The following is a 14,445-nucleotide window of genomic DNA, read 5'->3' on the forward strand; positions in this document are numbered from 1 at the left end:
CTCTCCAGGGAAAGACGGTTTTTGAGTTTTTTTTTTTTTTTTTTTTTTTTTTTAATGCCTTTGAAATTAAGGAGGGAGCGTGAGGGAGATTACATGAGGGTGGGAGAAGCCGGGCAGGGATCACATTAGAAGATAATGTGCTCTCTTCAGGGCGGTTACTCCTCTGAGAGGTATTACTTCTGGCATCTCAAAGGCGTGTTAACCTAGATGCTCAAGAACAATGCACCCGGCTGGCCTGAAACCTCACACTAGAGAACTTAACAGGCCTGGGGAGTGACTCTCCACCAGGACCTGCCCAGTGAGGAATTTATGATCAGACCATCATCCTGTGAGGGTGGAATTCTAGTAATGCTTCTGGAACTTCTCAGTCCCAGGAGGAGGCCCATGCAGGGTGCTTCTCGAGGTTTTGATCTTCTCTCTCCTAAGAGTTGACTGGATTTTTTTTCTCCTTATGATTCATCAAGAAGGTTCCATTTATTCTTCCATGGTTGCTGCTCACACACAGCCCCCTGCTGCTTTTTCCTCCTGGCAAAGTTACATGACTGTGTGATATTACTGGGCTGTGTGAAAAGCCATGATCATATCATGCATCAAGCAGTTGCCTAGAAACCATCATGAAAACAGGATTAGGTAAAGCATTTTTCCCATATTACAGCTGCTTTCTGATTAAGATGTGATGTTAGAAATGGCTCAGTGTACACCCCCTTCATGGCCTTAAAACACATATATCTGGAAAAAATTTTTCAACAGGGGTAAAATGATTTCTCCATGGTCAGATTTCGAGAAGGTCCTCACCAACCCAAATCTTCTCTCTTCCACAACCTCACACACGCTTCCCTTTCAGGGGGGTCACGTTTTGGGGATTCCTGGCCTTTTTTAAAGAACATTAACAGAAACCGATAGCATATCTCAGACACTGTTATTCATCCATCGGTGCCCCGGATCTCAGCCAGACTGGAGTGTGTGGAGAAGGCTGTTACGGTGATTTGGTCATAGAGAAGGAATGCGTTCTGTGGAGTTGGACTTAATCCACTGTGTGATAAGTAGGTTTTCAACAAAACACCACCAGGGGCAAATCCTACTTTAAATCAACTGTAGTGAGTTCTAGAGAACTAAATCTCTAACTCTGAACCCCGTTGTCTCCCAGAAATAAATCAGGATCAAGTTACCGACAGGCATAAATTGAGAGGACTTATTACATGATTGACCTATTTCTATAAACTCCTCCCGGAATAAGATAGATAGGTAAATAAATGATTATGGCTGGTTTGGGGTCAAAGGAGATGGAGAAAAAAACTAAGAGTCAGTAAGTTGGCAAATATTTATTTCGGCCTTCTAGGTATGCCGGTGGGTGGGGTGGGTGGGGTGAGCCGGCTGTGGAACAATGAGCAAGACGGACAGTCCAGTGAGGCGGGCAGAGGTCAGACAATAAAAGCTGGAACAGATAAATAATTTCAGACAATGGTAGATGCCAGGGAGATGATAAAACAGGGTTCGTGACTATAGTTGGAGGCCTTTCTGGTGCCTTTCTGGGGTGACATTTGAGATGAGGGGCTGAGAATTCGAGGGCTTGGAAGTCATGACATAACCGCAGCAGGGAATTAGGAAGGAGGCTGAATATATGGTAGTGATAGTAAAAAATCGAAACAGGAAGAGAACTTTCAGTGTTGTTGGATGATAAATAAACCAGATCCATATTAGGAAGATCATTTTCAAGTTTCTCAGAAAAGTGACTCAAACCTCACTAGTTCTCCCGATGGTTTTAATTACCTTTGGGGTGGTTGCCTAGTCACAGCGTTAGTCATAGAGTTGACAGTAAAGATTGATGTATTTTTTTCACAGATGTTAATGGTAGGAGTCATTTCGCATATGAAATTTTATTTTTAAACTATGAAAACAACATATTACTTAAGTTGGAGAAATAAGGAAAGAAAAATCTCCTATATTTCTACTAACCTAGAGACACAATTAACCTATTTTATGTATTCTTTCCCAGTCTTTTCCATGTATGTGGTTTAGATGGTTAATAGGTTAGTCCTTTAAATGCATACCAGGTATTTTCCCACACACACTGCCTCAAATTTTTATTTTGTACTTACAAATTTTAATGACTAAATATAATCGTTCTCTATTTGGAGGCCGTTATGTCCTCTGAAGTCCTGTGAACACTGAATTAGTGACTACCGAATCATTGCCCCCAGGAGAAATAGATGCCTGCGAGGCTCTGGTCACATTTTCATCCACCGGTCAGTACGGAGCCTCGTTTTATGTGTGTTTCTGTGTAAAGACACCTTTATTTTTGTCTATCCCCTAACATCGAACTCACGCCAACATCGCTGCAGCGCATGCGTGAACGAAGCTTGCCTAACCTAACACGCAAGCTTACCCGACACGCAGACCTCGGTGGGCACCACAGCCTGCTCGCACGGGAGAACTCTGGGCAGCCCTTCAGCACGTACGCTTGGGGGGCATTTTAAACAGCAGAATCACCAACACAAAGCGCAAAAAGTGTGAAAAGTGTCACACTGTGTGGACCATGAAAGGGACACTTGTTTACAGTAAGGACAGCCAGAGCAAGAAGGCAGAAGGTCGCCTTGTTCAGCCTCAGCGGAGAATGTGCACTTCAGGAAAGTCAAATTTTGGTCGCTCTGAGCATATTTGCGAGTGACAGCGAAAGCACCTTAAGTATGGATTTGGGGGTTACAAATATCTTTTCAGCAAGTAGGCAGATTTGCCAGTGGGGAATCCGCATGCGATGAGGGTTGGCTTTTCTATTGTTCTTCTCCTGGCTGGCTCTGCCGCGATCAAGCGAACCATAAATGGCTTGCTTTGGAAGGGCAGGGACACGCTTCTGCGCTGGTGTTTGTGGAGCCTCCGCAGTTCCTGTTCACTGCCCACCCCAAACAAACCAAATCCTGAAAAAAAACACCACCAGGAAACAGCTCAGAGGCGAGGAGGAGGCGAGAAACAGCCCTCTGTGTAGGGGACAGTCGGGCACAACGGTGGCAATTCCGCTTAATTTCTGAGGGCTTGAGTATTTCTGAAGCTCTTCGATGTGGTCGGTGTCATTTGATTTCTACAGTGAGGTAGATTGAATTGTCTTCATTTTACCAGAAAAAGACACAAATATGAATAGATGGGAAGCACACCTGACCTTACCTCTCTTTCTGAAGTGACGATCAGGCATTTTGCCCCTGCCTGCGGAGGCCCAGATAGTAAGTCTCGGTCCTTTCTTTGACCAGTGCGTGCTTGGTGACAGTAGATGTCCCACTGGAAAACACAGTACCTCAGATGGCCCACAGTGCATGACAGTGTTCGCATTTTCACTGGGAAGGATCAAGAGACATATGGTATAGGGGAGAGAGAGTGGCTTTCACAGTCTCTGCTGTGCAGCTTTGGACAAGTTCTAGAACTTCTCTGACCTTGCATTTTCTCGCTGGTAAAATGAGGATAATAATATTTCTTAATTCGTGCATTTGTCTTGAGAATTTAACGAAATAATATATTTAGCTACTTTCCTCTTCATACCTCTGATGATAAGAACTATGTGGATCAGGAGCTCATCGATACATTCTTAAAGAAAATCAATAAGTAATCTTTGTCAGTGACCTTTGCTTCCTAGCGAATCTGCCTGGAGATTACGGCCCCCAGTGGCGCCAACGGTGGGCGTTGGCTTCTGCATCATGAATGTCTAAGCTATTTAGTTTTGATCTTTCGTAACACATTATTTTCTCTTAGTGTAAGAAACATAAATGTTTCAAAATAAACGTTAACAAAGTCTCCCTTAGTTTTTTTTTTTTTTTCCTAATCTCAATTGGGATGTTGACAATCTAGATGTACATGTTAGCTGTTGGATAAAGCGGTGGAAGAGGTTTGCTAAATATAATAGATGCAGGTCAAATAAGTGATGTGGAAGAGGCCAGTATAACACCGGTGCCCATTTTATCGATGGGAAAAGTGAAATATAAAGAAGCGACTTGTAAAACAAGCTCCCCAAACTAGATAAAGCCTTCCCGAGCAGCCAACCTTTGAATTACTAGGGACGGGGGAATATAAAAAGATTCCTTTTCTCCTGATAATTTTGCCATTAGATGAGAATATGTGGGTCCTTTATAAAACGTTTTGAGTTTCAGTTTACACCTATATGACACAGTTTCCAGCATCTTCTTTTGTAAACATCTGTGCGATATTAGCAGATGAAACCTAACTGCTGGAGTGCTGTTAAAGGTCACTGTAAACCTCACGGTGGCAGGGACAATGGGGTCAGTAATCTGAAGGCTAAACTCCAGGTCCGAGTGACTATTTCTTTTGATAGCTGGTATCTGTCTGAGAGAAAACAACATCTGCTTTTGCTGGCTTGGCCTTTGAGACTTCCCTGAGACCAGTGAGTGACCTTTGGTCTCTGATGTGAGCTGTAGACTCATTTCTCAACAAGATAAATGGGTGTCTTCATGTGTAACATGTTTAGGACTTTTTCCATTCTTGTGTAAATGTCCCGTTATATTTCCAGTGACTCATACACAGCTATCCTTAGCAAAACTGACATGGACAATTCCCAGTGATCATTGCTCGTTTTCATGGTCCTCACCAGAACTCATTTGAATGGCTACTTGCCTATTGCGTTGTGCATGTCACAGAACAAAGACAGCAAAATGCACCTGAAATGACTTCTAGGAGCTTGTGGTCTAAGGCAGCTTATTATCATGAGGCTACTTTTCAGTAAAACACTAGTACTCATGCTTATGGATGCAATAGAAAAATTCAAACGAGGGAATTCTTACGTCAAGCAGAGCACACATTTGAATAGCCAAGGGGCCCCTCTTAGATGTTAATATTTACCTCCACTGATTAACGTGGGCCAAGGTGAATCAGTGTTCTGTTTCATTCTGTTACTTGTAGTGGATATCTGCCAGGAAACACTCTGATAGTGAGAAGTCAGTAGGGAGGTGAAACTTAGACATCGAAATGCTATTACATTCATTTTCTTCCAACTTCACAGGGCATACTTATAGGAGACAGAGAAGGCATAGGGAAGTTTTGGTCCCCATGATGGTTCTCCTTTGGCTACTAGCTAAATGAAGCTTGGGCAGTAGCTAACAAAAATAGGTTGACCATGAATCGAGTTGGAATACTATACCAGTAATATATAATATTACTGTAAGGTAATATTAAGAAAATAATAAATATGCTAATATACAGTATAATACTAATATTAATAAAATAATACCAGCCTTAATAATGGGCTCGTGAGCATGTTTTGGGCAGTCCTAGTAGACCTTGAGCTGCATGACAGTCAGTGTCTCTGTATCTCTAGAATTCAGCATAGTTGCCTGACACATAGTGAATTCTTAATATATCTTAGTTGAGTCAAAGCCTGAGAGAGATGAGAACAAGAGTAAGACACAGGAGCACAGAGGCCTAAAGACAGTGAGTGAAGCAGAAGTGTTGCCTCGTAAGGTCCCCAGTATGAGGCCTGGGAGGGGAATTGTTGAGGTCGGATGGGGAAGTACCTTGTTCATCCATGCAGCTGGAAACCAGAGCGGGCGGACCTGGGAGGCAGGCTCCAGAGCTAGGAAGGTGCCAGCTCAAATGCAAGTCGTGCTGGAGGGACACTGGGACAGTGTAAACCTCCTGCAAAGACAGGCTGGGGCAGGAAGTGGGCACGGAGATGAATATTCCGGGACCTGCACCGGCCAAGCTGGGCTGTGACCAGCCTTTCGCCGTTAGAAGTGTGTCCTGGGTGAATGTATCTACTCCTTTCATTCCCAGAGTCTTCCCCCTTCCTCCCCTTAGTTTTCTTGTAAAAGTTTCTTTAAAAAAAAATTAACTTGGTCTTGGCCAGACTATCAGGAAAAAGAGATTTATTCAAACCTCAGTCTTTGCTCTGAGAGACCAGGTGTGAAGTCACAGCTGCCACCTTAGCTCCACTTCCCCAGGGTGAACAGAGAGAGGGAGGTGAGACAAAGCATCAGGTTTAAGAAAGGGTGGCACACCCCTGACAAGTGGAGGGTGGAGGGTGGTGGGGTGCAGGGCTGTACTCCCCAGTTTGAGGTTGACTGAAAAGCTCACAGTCTCCAGCCCAACATTTATCCTAGGGTTTATTCCTCCTCCACGTAAACATCTTCGGAGGGTGGGCGGGAAGAGAGTGGGTGAGGGAATGGACAGGTACGTGGCCATTTGGTGGGTATGTTATTCCTTTTCTGTTGCTACGTAACAAATTACCACAAACTTTGTGGCTTAAAACAACACTTATTATCTCATAATTTCCCTGGGTCGGGAGTCTGGGCATGGCTTCGCTGGGTCCTCTGCTCAGGGTCTCACTCCCTCCGGTGTCAGCTGGGATGGCAGTCTCCACTGAGTGTGGGGTCTTCTTTCAGGCTCACGTGATTGTTGGCAGAATTCAGCTGCTGGCATCTGTAGAACTCTTGGTGGCCTGCTCCTTCCGGGCTCGGAGGAGAATCTCTCTGACTTCTAGATCTTCTCTGAAAGGGCTCACCTGCTTAGGTCAGACCCACTCAGGATAATATCTCTTCGGATGAACTCAAAGTCAGCTGAATTGGGACCTCAATTACATCTGCAGAATGGCCTTCACCATGATGTAACCTGGCACTCACAGCGCCATCCATCATTCTAGCTCGTACAGGCCACACTCAAGGGGATCTTACAGGGTATGTCCCCCAGGGCACAGGAATCTTGGGGTAATTTTAGAATTCAGCCTACTACCGTGGGAAAGAGAGCGATGGGCCAGCGCTGGTCTGTTCTCTCCATTTAGCAGACCGTCATTTGGGAAGGGGGCAGGGCGTTGGAGAGCAGGAGCAAAGGTATTATTTTAGGTATATATGGCTGGTGGATCCGAGTCACGAGAGAACAGAAACCACCACTAAATACGATCGAAGGAAGAAAGCTTAATTGTAGTTGTCAAGGGTAGACATTCTGATTTCTAAAAGAAAAAGTGTTATTGATAGGGTGATTGTTGGGAGATGTGTCAGGACCCACCCCGGCGAGAAGCTGACCAAAGAGCAGCTTGTTTCCAGTGTTTTCTATTCTCTTGGTTGCATAAAGAGTTTCTGACTGAAGCCGTTTCTGAAGACAAACCCTGAAAGTCCACCTGTAGGTAGCCGTGCTTTTTGGAGAAAGGCCCAGTTGATGTGGGTCCTCATTGCTGTCAACATGAAGGACAAGATGAGAGAGGCAATTTCTGTCCATTTTACATTTAAAGCGTCAGAGGGAAAATGGGCTGTTATTGTTCTGCACAGCAGTCTTGTCTTTTAAGCCCGCACCTGCCGATGGGTTGCTCTTTTTCTTTTTATCAGGAATAAAATATAGAATATTCATCTTCTAGGCAGAAAGTGTTGTCTCCTCTTAGTTATCCTCACTGTTCTTTGTTCCCTGAGGATTATTTAAACCAGGTCTCATTTAATTTGATTAAGTGGAGTCTTTAAAAAAAAAAAAAATGCTCCCCCCGGCCATTAAAAACCTAGAGATTTTTATTGTAGAAAATATAGATAAGAAGAATTAAAAGACACGTTACACTGTGCAGAAGTGCTGTCCACTTTTGCCAGGTATCCGTCCATCCATTTCTACATTATATAGCATTTGCAGACAATTCTCTGTGATTGAAAATATAGAGAATTCAGTTTCTGTGATATATTTTCACTTTGACATATCATGTGAACATTTTATTGTGATGTATAGCAAACTTTTATTAACAAATAGCTTTCTACAATAACATTTTTAATAGCTACTTCCTTAGACATACCATACTTTATTGAAACAATCTTATATGGGCTATTTGAAGTTTCAGATACATGGTAGATGATAGATAGATAGATAGATAGATAGATAGATAGATAGATAGATAGATAGATAGATAGATAGATAGATAGATAGATAGATAGATAGATAGATAGATAGATAGATAGATAGATAGATAGATAGATAGATAGATAGATAGATAGATAGATAGATAGATAGATAGATAGATAGATAGATAGATAGATAGATAGATAGATAGATAGATAGATAGATAGATAGATAGATAGATAGATAGATAGATAGATAGATAGATAGATAGATAGATAGATAGATAGATAGATAGATAGATAGATAGATGATAGATGATAGATAGATAGACAGACAGACAGACAGACAGACTGATTGGTACATGAGAGCTGTCAAGTCAGGGTTATCCATCTTCGGTCAGCAAATTTTTCTTGGTGGTCGCGATCCTGTTTTCAGCCCCTTCGCTTCATTCACCTTCGTTTGTGAGCCGCTCTCGTGTCACTGGCACAGTGCTTTCTGCTCGGACAGGCAAAACTTGTGCTTCATGTTTACTTTTCCCCTGGTCTGTTCCCGAGGCTACTTGTAGAGTTTTTAAATACCTCTTTTATGAGCCTGAAGTCCTAACAAACAAACCACTTTGTTGAGACTGGAGTATGGCACTGGCACGATCGCCCGGTTTTACTGCGCGTTGCAGACATCACGCGTCGGCGAGGTGGTCCAGCTGCACCTTCGCTCCACACACAGACTCTGTGTACGGCTTTGTGAGTTGCTGTTTTTCTTTCCCTTTCCCTTCTCAATGGGCTGCTGGTGGCAAAAATCTGTTTAAACAAAGGTGAGGAAAAGATGAGTTTTTTACAAGCCCAGACTTTAAAAGTTAGTTAGAAGTTTAACCTGTTAGAAACCCGAGCTTTGCAAATGGCGAGGGTATTAGGATGAATGGGGGAAGGGGCACTCCGATATTGGTGGGTCACTCGGCCGTGGAGGGAATATAATTCAATGACCCAGAGAGTCCTCAACAGAATTTTTTGACGCAGTGCCACATTTCACATGAGTAATGAAAACAGACCCACGGAAAGAACCCGAGTTAATGAATAGGTTCCTCACGATCCAGCGGAGTCTTCAAAGTGAAAGCTGCTTTTGCTTTAAGAAACGAATGGTAGCAGTTTTGGTTGTCGGCATGATGGGAAGAGGAGGCTACTGACATGTAGTGCTCAGGACAATTGGTAGGACAACCCTAATTGATGAAGAATCTTTTTAGCTAAAATACCAATCAATAGGGATGGGTTGAGACCTTCTAACCACGTCAGAACTTTGGGTTTCTTCTAAGGAGTGGAGCAGAAATCCTGAAACCATAGCCATGAATTTTTCTGGGGTTCTCTCTCCTCTCTTTTCCTCTCCCCTCCCCTCCCTTCCCCTCCTCTCGTACCTCTCTCTCTCTGTCTGTTCCCGTTTCTCATAGAGGTTCTCCATAGCTAAGGCTGGGAGGATATCGGTCCATTTAAGTGAGGAGGTGCGGGTCAGGAGAAAATACAGCACTTTTTAAGTCTGATATTTTTCTCCATCTATACTTGGCTTGCAAAAGTCGAGTCATTTTTTCTGATAAAAGTCTGTTCGGTTGTTTGTCTCCTAGACCAGCTGTTCGAAGGCGGAAATCAGTCAGTACTATCCAGCTGTTAGCTCAGCCATCCTCGGGGGATCTCGTTCTCTGCCAAAAGAGCCTCAGGAAAGGCCAGAGAGAGGGAGTTGCAGGGAACAGTGACTCAGGCTTAAGATTTGTTTTCAGGCTGTTTTATTCCCTTAGGTGAGTGGAAGCGGAGGAGGCTGCCTGCATCCTAACTGGCCTCAGAATGTCAGAGCTGCAGGAAACTTGGGAGACCAGCTGATCCTTCTCTTTTATTTTATATTCAAAGAAAAGAGACTCAGACGGGATAAATGACTTGCCCAAGGCCACAGAGCCAGTTTGGGACAGAGCTCCATCTAAATGCAAACTTTTTGATTCCAAATGCAGCATTCTTTGATAACACCCGCCACTGTCCTTTTACTTCTTGTATTATTTATTAACGAAGTTTTCCTGATTTTGTTTCCCAAATATTCCCTCACCCGCTCGAAGACATTGCATCATTATCACATTGAAACCTATGTGATTTCAGAGACCATTGGCTTCGTGGGTAATGGCAAAGAATCTTTCACGGCCAGAAGGCAGATGTTCTCTCTTCATGATGCAATAAGCAGTTATTCACCACTGTCCAATTGTGAAGAAAATGTAGAAGTGCTGTTCTACACCGTTTTCTGAGAGAAAAATACCCAGTTAAGCCGTTTGGCAACGTGTTTTAACGTGCGGTGTTTGCACGTCTCCCAGAAGGACTGTAGGGTGGCTTCAGTGTGCTTATTGTCATCACTGCTCTGAGATCACTAGATTTCATTTATGATCTTCCTTAGAAAGAGAAGATTCTGGCCTCTCTTCTCTTTTTTCAGCTTCTTTAGACATTCTCCGGTCTTTCCAGATTCCAGTAAGAGGACGGGCAGGGCCGCGGTGGGATGGCAGGGACCGTTCTGGTGGTGACAGCGCCTGGCAGGAGACCCTCGGAGCACCGGGACTCCGCTGCCAGAGCGACACTGGAGAACCCAGAAACGTCGTCGGTTGGGGAGGGTTCGGTAGGCGGGTGCTTAGAACCAGGGTCAGGATCGCTTGAGCACGTCCAGGACATTCTCTCACCACCAAGTTGCCCTGTTTTCTCTCTTTCTGCTGGCGCTCTGTCATGGACTCCCAGCTGCCCACTGGGTGATGATCTCATTTTCTTTCTGGCTTATTTTGGCTTGTCTAGCTAGGCCTTCTTTCTTTTCTTCCTTCCTTTCTTTCCTTCCTCCTCCCCCTCATCCATCCCTCCATCCCTCCATCCCTCCATCCCTCCGTCCGTCCGTCCATCCGTCCGTTCATCCATCCGTCCGTCCATCCATCTTCCTTCTTTTCTCTTTGGTCAGGAGTGACACCAAAGCGAGAACATGATAATCCAGTTTGACTATAACCAGTTCTCTTATAAAAGCTTGAGTGAGAGTTTTGCATAAAATATAATTGCCGGTTAAAACAGAAGGGCGCTGAAGAAATGCATGGAGGCGTGAAGTGCCGTGGGTGATCTCTGTGGAGTGTTGTTGGTGATCTCTGTGGAGGACTCGCACGGCCTGGGAGAGGTCTCAGACTGGAGAGGTGGGCCTGGGTTTCAAAAGGGGAAAGGGGAGATTTACCACTTAAGGATGGATGAACTGAACACGAGCCCCTTGGTGAGCAAATGGCAGATCAGAATCTAGTATGAGGTCACTAAGAATAAATGATGTTTAACGGGCCTCATCATTTTGTAGAATGCTAATAAGCCGATAGATCAGAGAAATGCTTAATAATTTGTCCCAGTTTTAGTAAGGCATGTAGTAATAACAGCAATAAAACAGCTAACATTTATTGAGCTCTTAGTGAAAGGAATCGTTCTGAGTGAATGGAGAAGCGTCAAATTTTGCTGCTTTTGTGGGGAGTTAATATCGCTTTATCTTCTTCATTTAGAATAATGGAGCTTGCCTTTCTCATCTTTTTTTGTTTGCTTGTTTCTAGTAATGGGGTTGGCATTAATGGCTTAGCTTGGAGCAGGCAGTGTGGGGTAACAGAATTAACCAGAGGTTTTTCACTCCCCACTGTCTCAGCATATTCTGTCCTGACCAGGCTGTTGAGCTCCCGGATTCTAGTAGCGTTTGGTGATAAAAGAGGGTTTATTACCTTAGCCGGTTGGGTTTTGTGAGAGAAAGGAACATGCGGGAGCAGAGAGCCAGTGGGTTCTACGCTCCCAATATTTGCTAACTGGCTATTCAAGCTGGAGGTAAGAAACACCGATGTGGAAAAGGGTGAAGTAGCCCACCACTACTTCATGTTCATGGTCATGGCCTGCTAACGGTTCTCAGCCCCATGTCTGGATCAGCCTATCTGTGCATTCAGTTTATCTCCACGAGGCTTTTGGAAGGCAGATCCAATTTTTCCTCATTTCAGAGAGAGTAGAGAGTGTGCGTGATTTGCCCAAGGTCACTGTTATAATTACAGAGCTGATCCAGGATCTGTCTTCTGGCTCATACATCCAGTGCATAAAACACTCCTTCGGATGGTTGAGATCCTCTGTTATGCTTCAGCAGGCCCGCGAGATGTGACAGAGCAAAAGAGTAAGTGGCTTTAAGCCAGAACCTGCCCGGGCCTCCAGGTTTGGCAGCCTGTGGGATCCCTGTCGCTTTTATCTCGGGGTGTAAGGGTGCCTCCTGGCAGTGAGTCTCTCCCTGTGCATTTAAACAACAAGGCAGACAGCCTGGTACTTCTGAAGCGCTTTCCTTTTTCCCCCAGCGTGGCACTCAGGGATAAGAGTATCTCAGTGATCCCGATGACATACCTGGCTCATAAAGGATAGGTTTCGAGGGAGTAGGCCATTTTTTTCCCCTGAAAATTTTATGGCTCCTTTAATTTTTTTTATACCTCACATCTTGGGCCTTGGGTCTTGACTCAGAGACAGGACTGTCCCATGGCAAAACATTATGTCCTATTCAGAGAATTCCTTGGAGAAAATCATTCGTTTGGTGATCTTTATGTTTAGTCACCATCTTTCTTGTTACAGAATCTACAGTGTAAACAGGTTAACCCTCAACTCTTTGGTTTCAGGTACCACCCTGGGTCTTGATTTTCTCAAATTAGAATGGGCCCAGCTGACGTGCAACATTTCTTCGGTCTTCATCGATGTTTGAGTGGGAGCCTGTTGTCATAATCGGAAGTTTTTCTGGAATGGCAAAATACCAGATTTTAGTTATTTTAGGGTAAGATTCAGAAGGGCGGGTAGAAACAATGACTATCTTAGCTTATGCCTTCCTTCAAGGATATGAGGGAATGCATTGGGTGTTTCCTGGGTGTTTCTTTTTTAATCTCATAACCGATTTGTTTGTATAGAATGAAACAAGGAATTTTTTTACATCAGATGTTGAGCTAGGAAGAACTGTATAGACCATTCAGGATTGGACTGTATTTGGAGAAAGTACATCATTACTTTTTTTAATGAAGAACGATTATGTAGTTTAAAAGGAATCAGTGTTGATACATCTCCCTTGAAGCAAATATCATATGTAAAAATTCTTATTTACATAATAAACAAAATAGAGGTGAGTCTTTTTATAACAAATATACCCTACCAATACATTTATAATAGAGTTCCCTTAAATAAGCAATCTCTTAATGCCATTGTAATTTGAACTATTTCTAACCATCCCTTAATGCCATTGTAAGTTGATTAACCTATTTCACGTAGTTCTTACACGAAGAAAGGCACATCTGGATACAGCAAACCAAAGTATGTATGATTTGAAATAGGGCTCTTTAAAAAAAAAAAAAATTCTGCTATTGCTTGTGAAATTTCAGTAAAGTAAATATCACTTTTTAAAAAAACAGAAAACAACCCTCCAATCTCTTGTGTAATAGAATTCCAAGGCTTAGCCCCAAGTTTCTTTATTTAGAGAAAGATGGGCCTAAATTTTTACACTAGAAAAAAATTGGGCCCCCTTGAAATTTCATTGTAATTGGGTTTGACTTGTGAGCTATTTTATTTCTTGAGATTTTGACAGCCACTTTTTTTCCTTCTGGGGGACATCTGGCCATTTTCTGTGTGGCATGTGCTCAGGGCACATGCACCGGGCGCAGACCACGTGCAAGAAAGCTCAGGTCTAAGGCGTGCTCTCCGGCTGAGAGGGGAGGGCCGGCCACCTTGCTTCCTCTATCCCCCCTCCCCTCCCCCTCCCCCCTCTCCCTCCCCTCTTCCTCCTCCTCCCTCCTCCAGGATCCAGGCTGTTTTGCTGGAGGAGAACCTTGGTTTCTAAAGCAAATTTGAGGCCTGTCCTGGGACTTGAGGGTTGTCATACTCCCCCCCGCCCACCACTACATCCCCTCTGTGCGTGGCTCCAGTCTTTGGAACATTCTTTGCCCTGGGCAAGGCTCCTAACTCCGATTTCTCACTAAAAGGCCTTCTTCCCCTGCCTGAGAGCTAAGCAGGAGGCCTGGAGAATGGGATCTTTGTGGGGAGCGGACGGTGGAGCCTGGGCAGGCCTTGGGTTGGCTGTCTCGCCAGGAGCTGCTGGGCTCTGCTTTCTGAACCGCCCGCCCCGCCCCCTCCTTACCTCCTGCACCCCGCCTGCTTCACTGCCTGGCAGGGTAGCAGGGGCAAAGCTGAACAAACCCAAGGAGCAGAAAGGGCGTTTCCCTCCTTTTCCTAATTTGAAAAGCTTTTCCATTTTCCATTGCCTGAACCATTTTAGAAAATTGTAGGGTATTAGAGCTGAATAGGTTGTCAGCAATGACCTATAACTATGTGTGTGTTATTACTATTATCTCTGCTGGGAGCGTTTAACCAGGATCCATGGAATCCTCCAGTCCCAACCAGGGGCAAGCTTCAGGGAGTGAGTGAGCCACCTGGAATCAGGCCCCTTGTTGCTGGGGGTTGGGGGGGGGCATTTTTTTCAGGCAGGAAGCTTTCATTAGATTCTCAAAAGGGTCCACACAGCAAAAAAAGGTGAGAAGCTACTGATCAAGTCCAAAGTCCACACCAACACTTCTTTCTCATCCTCCAGCACACCACACACACACACACACACACACAC

At 44.2% G+C, this 14,445-nt stretch overlaps 1 protein-coding gene across 3 annotated transcripts in view; it reads left to right on the forward strand.

Annotated features, from left to right (window-relative positions):
* Positions 1-14,445, forward strand: part of CREB3L2 (cAMP responsive element binding protein 3 like 2) — a 101,211-nt gene that overhangs the window by 37,486 nt on the left and 49,280 nt on the right. The window contains exon 1 of one of the 3 annotated variants that reach the window (XM_015588354.2): positions 8,881-9,005. The exons of the other annotated variants lie outside the window; for them this stretch is intronic. The gene's annotated coding sequence lies outside the window, so the exon portion shown is untranslated. Of the gene's footprint in view, positions 1-8,880; positions 9,006-14,445 lie in introns of those variants that run through there. 3 annotated transcript variants of the gene reach the window in all.

This window comes from Pteropus alecto, unplaced genomic scaffold, assembly GCF_000325575.1.
Source record: "Pteropus alecto unplaced genomic scaffold, ASM32557v1 scaffold22, whole genome shotgun sequence".
NCBI lineage: Eukaryota > Metazoa > Chordata > Mammalia > Chiroptera > Pteropodidae > Pteropus > Pteropus alecto.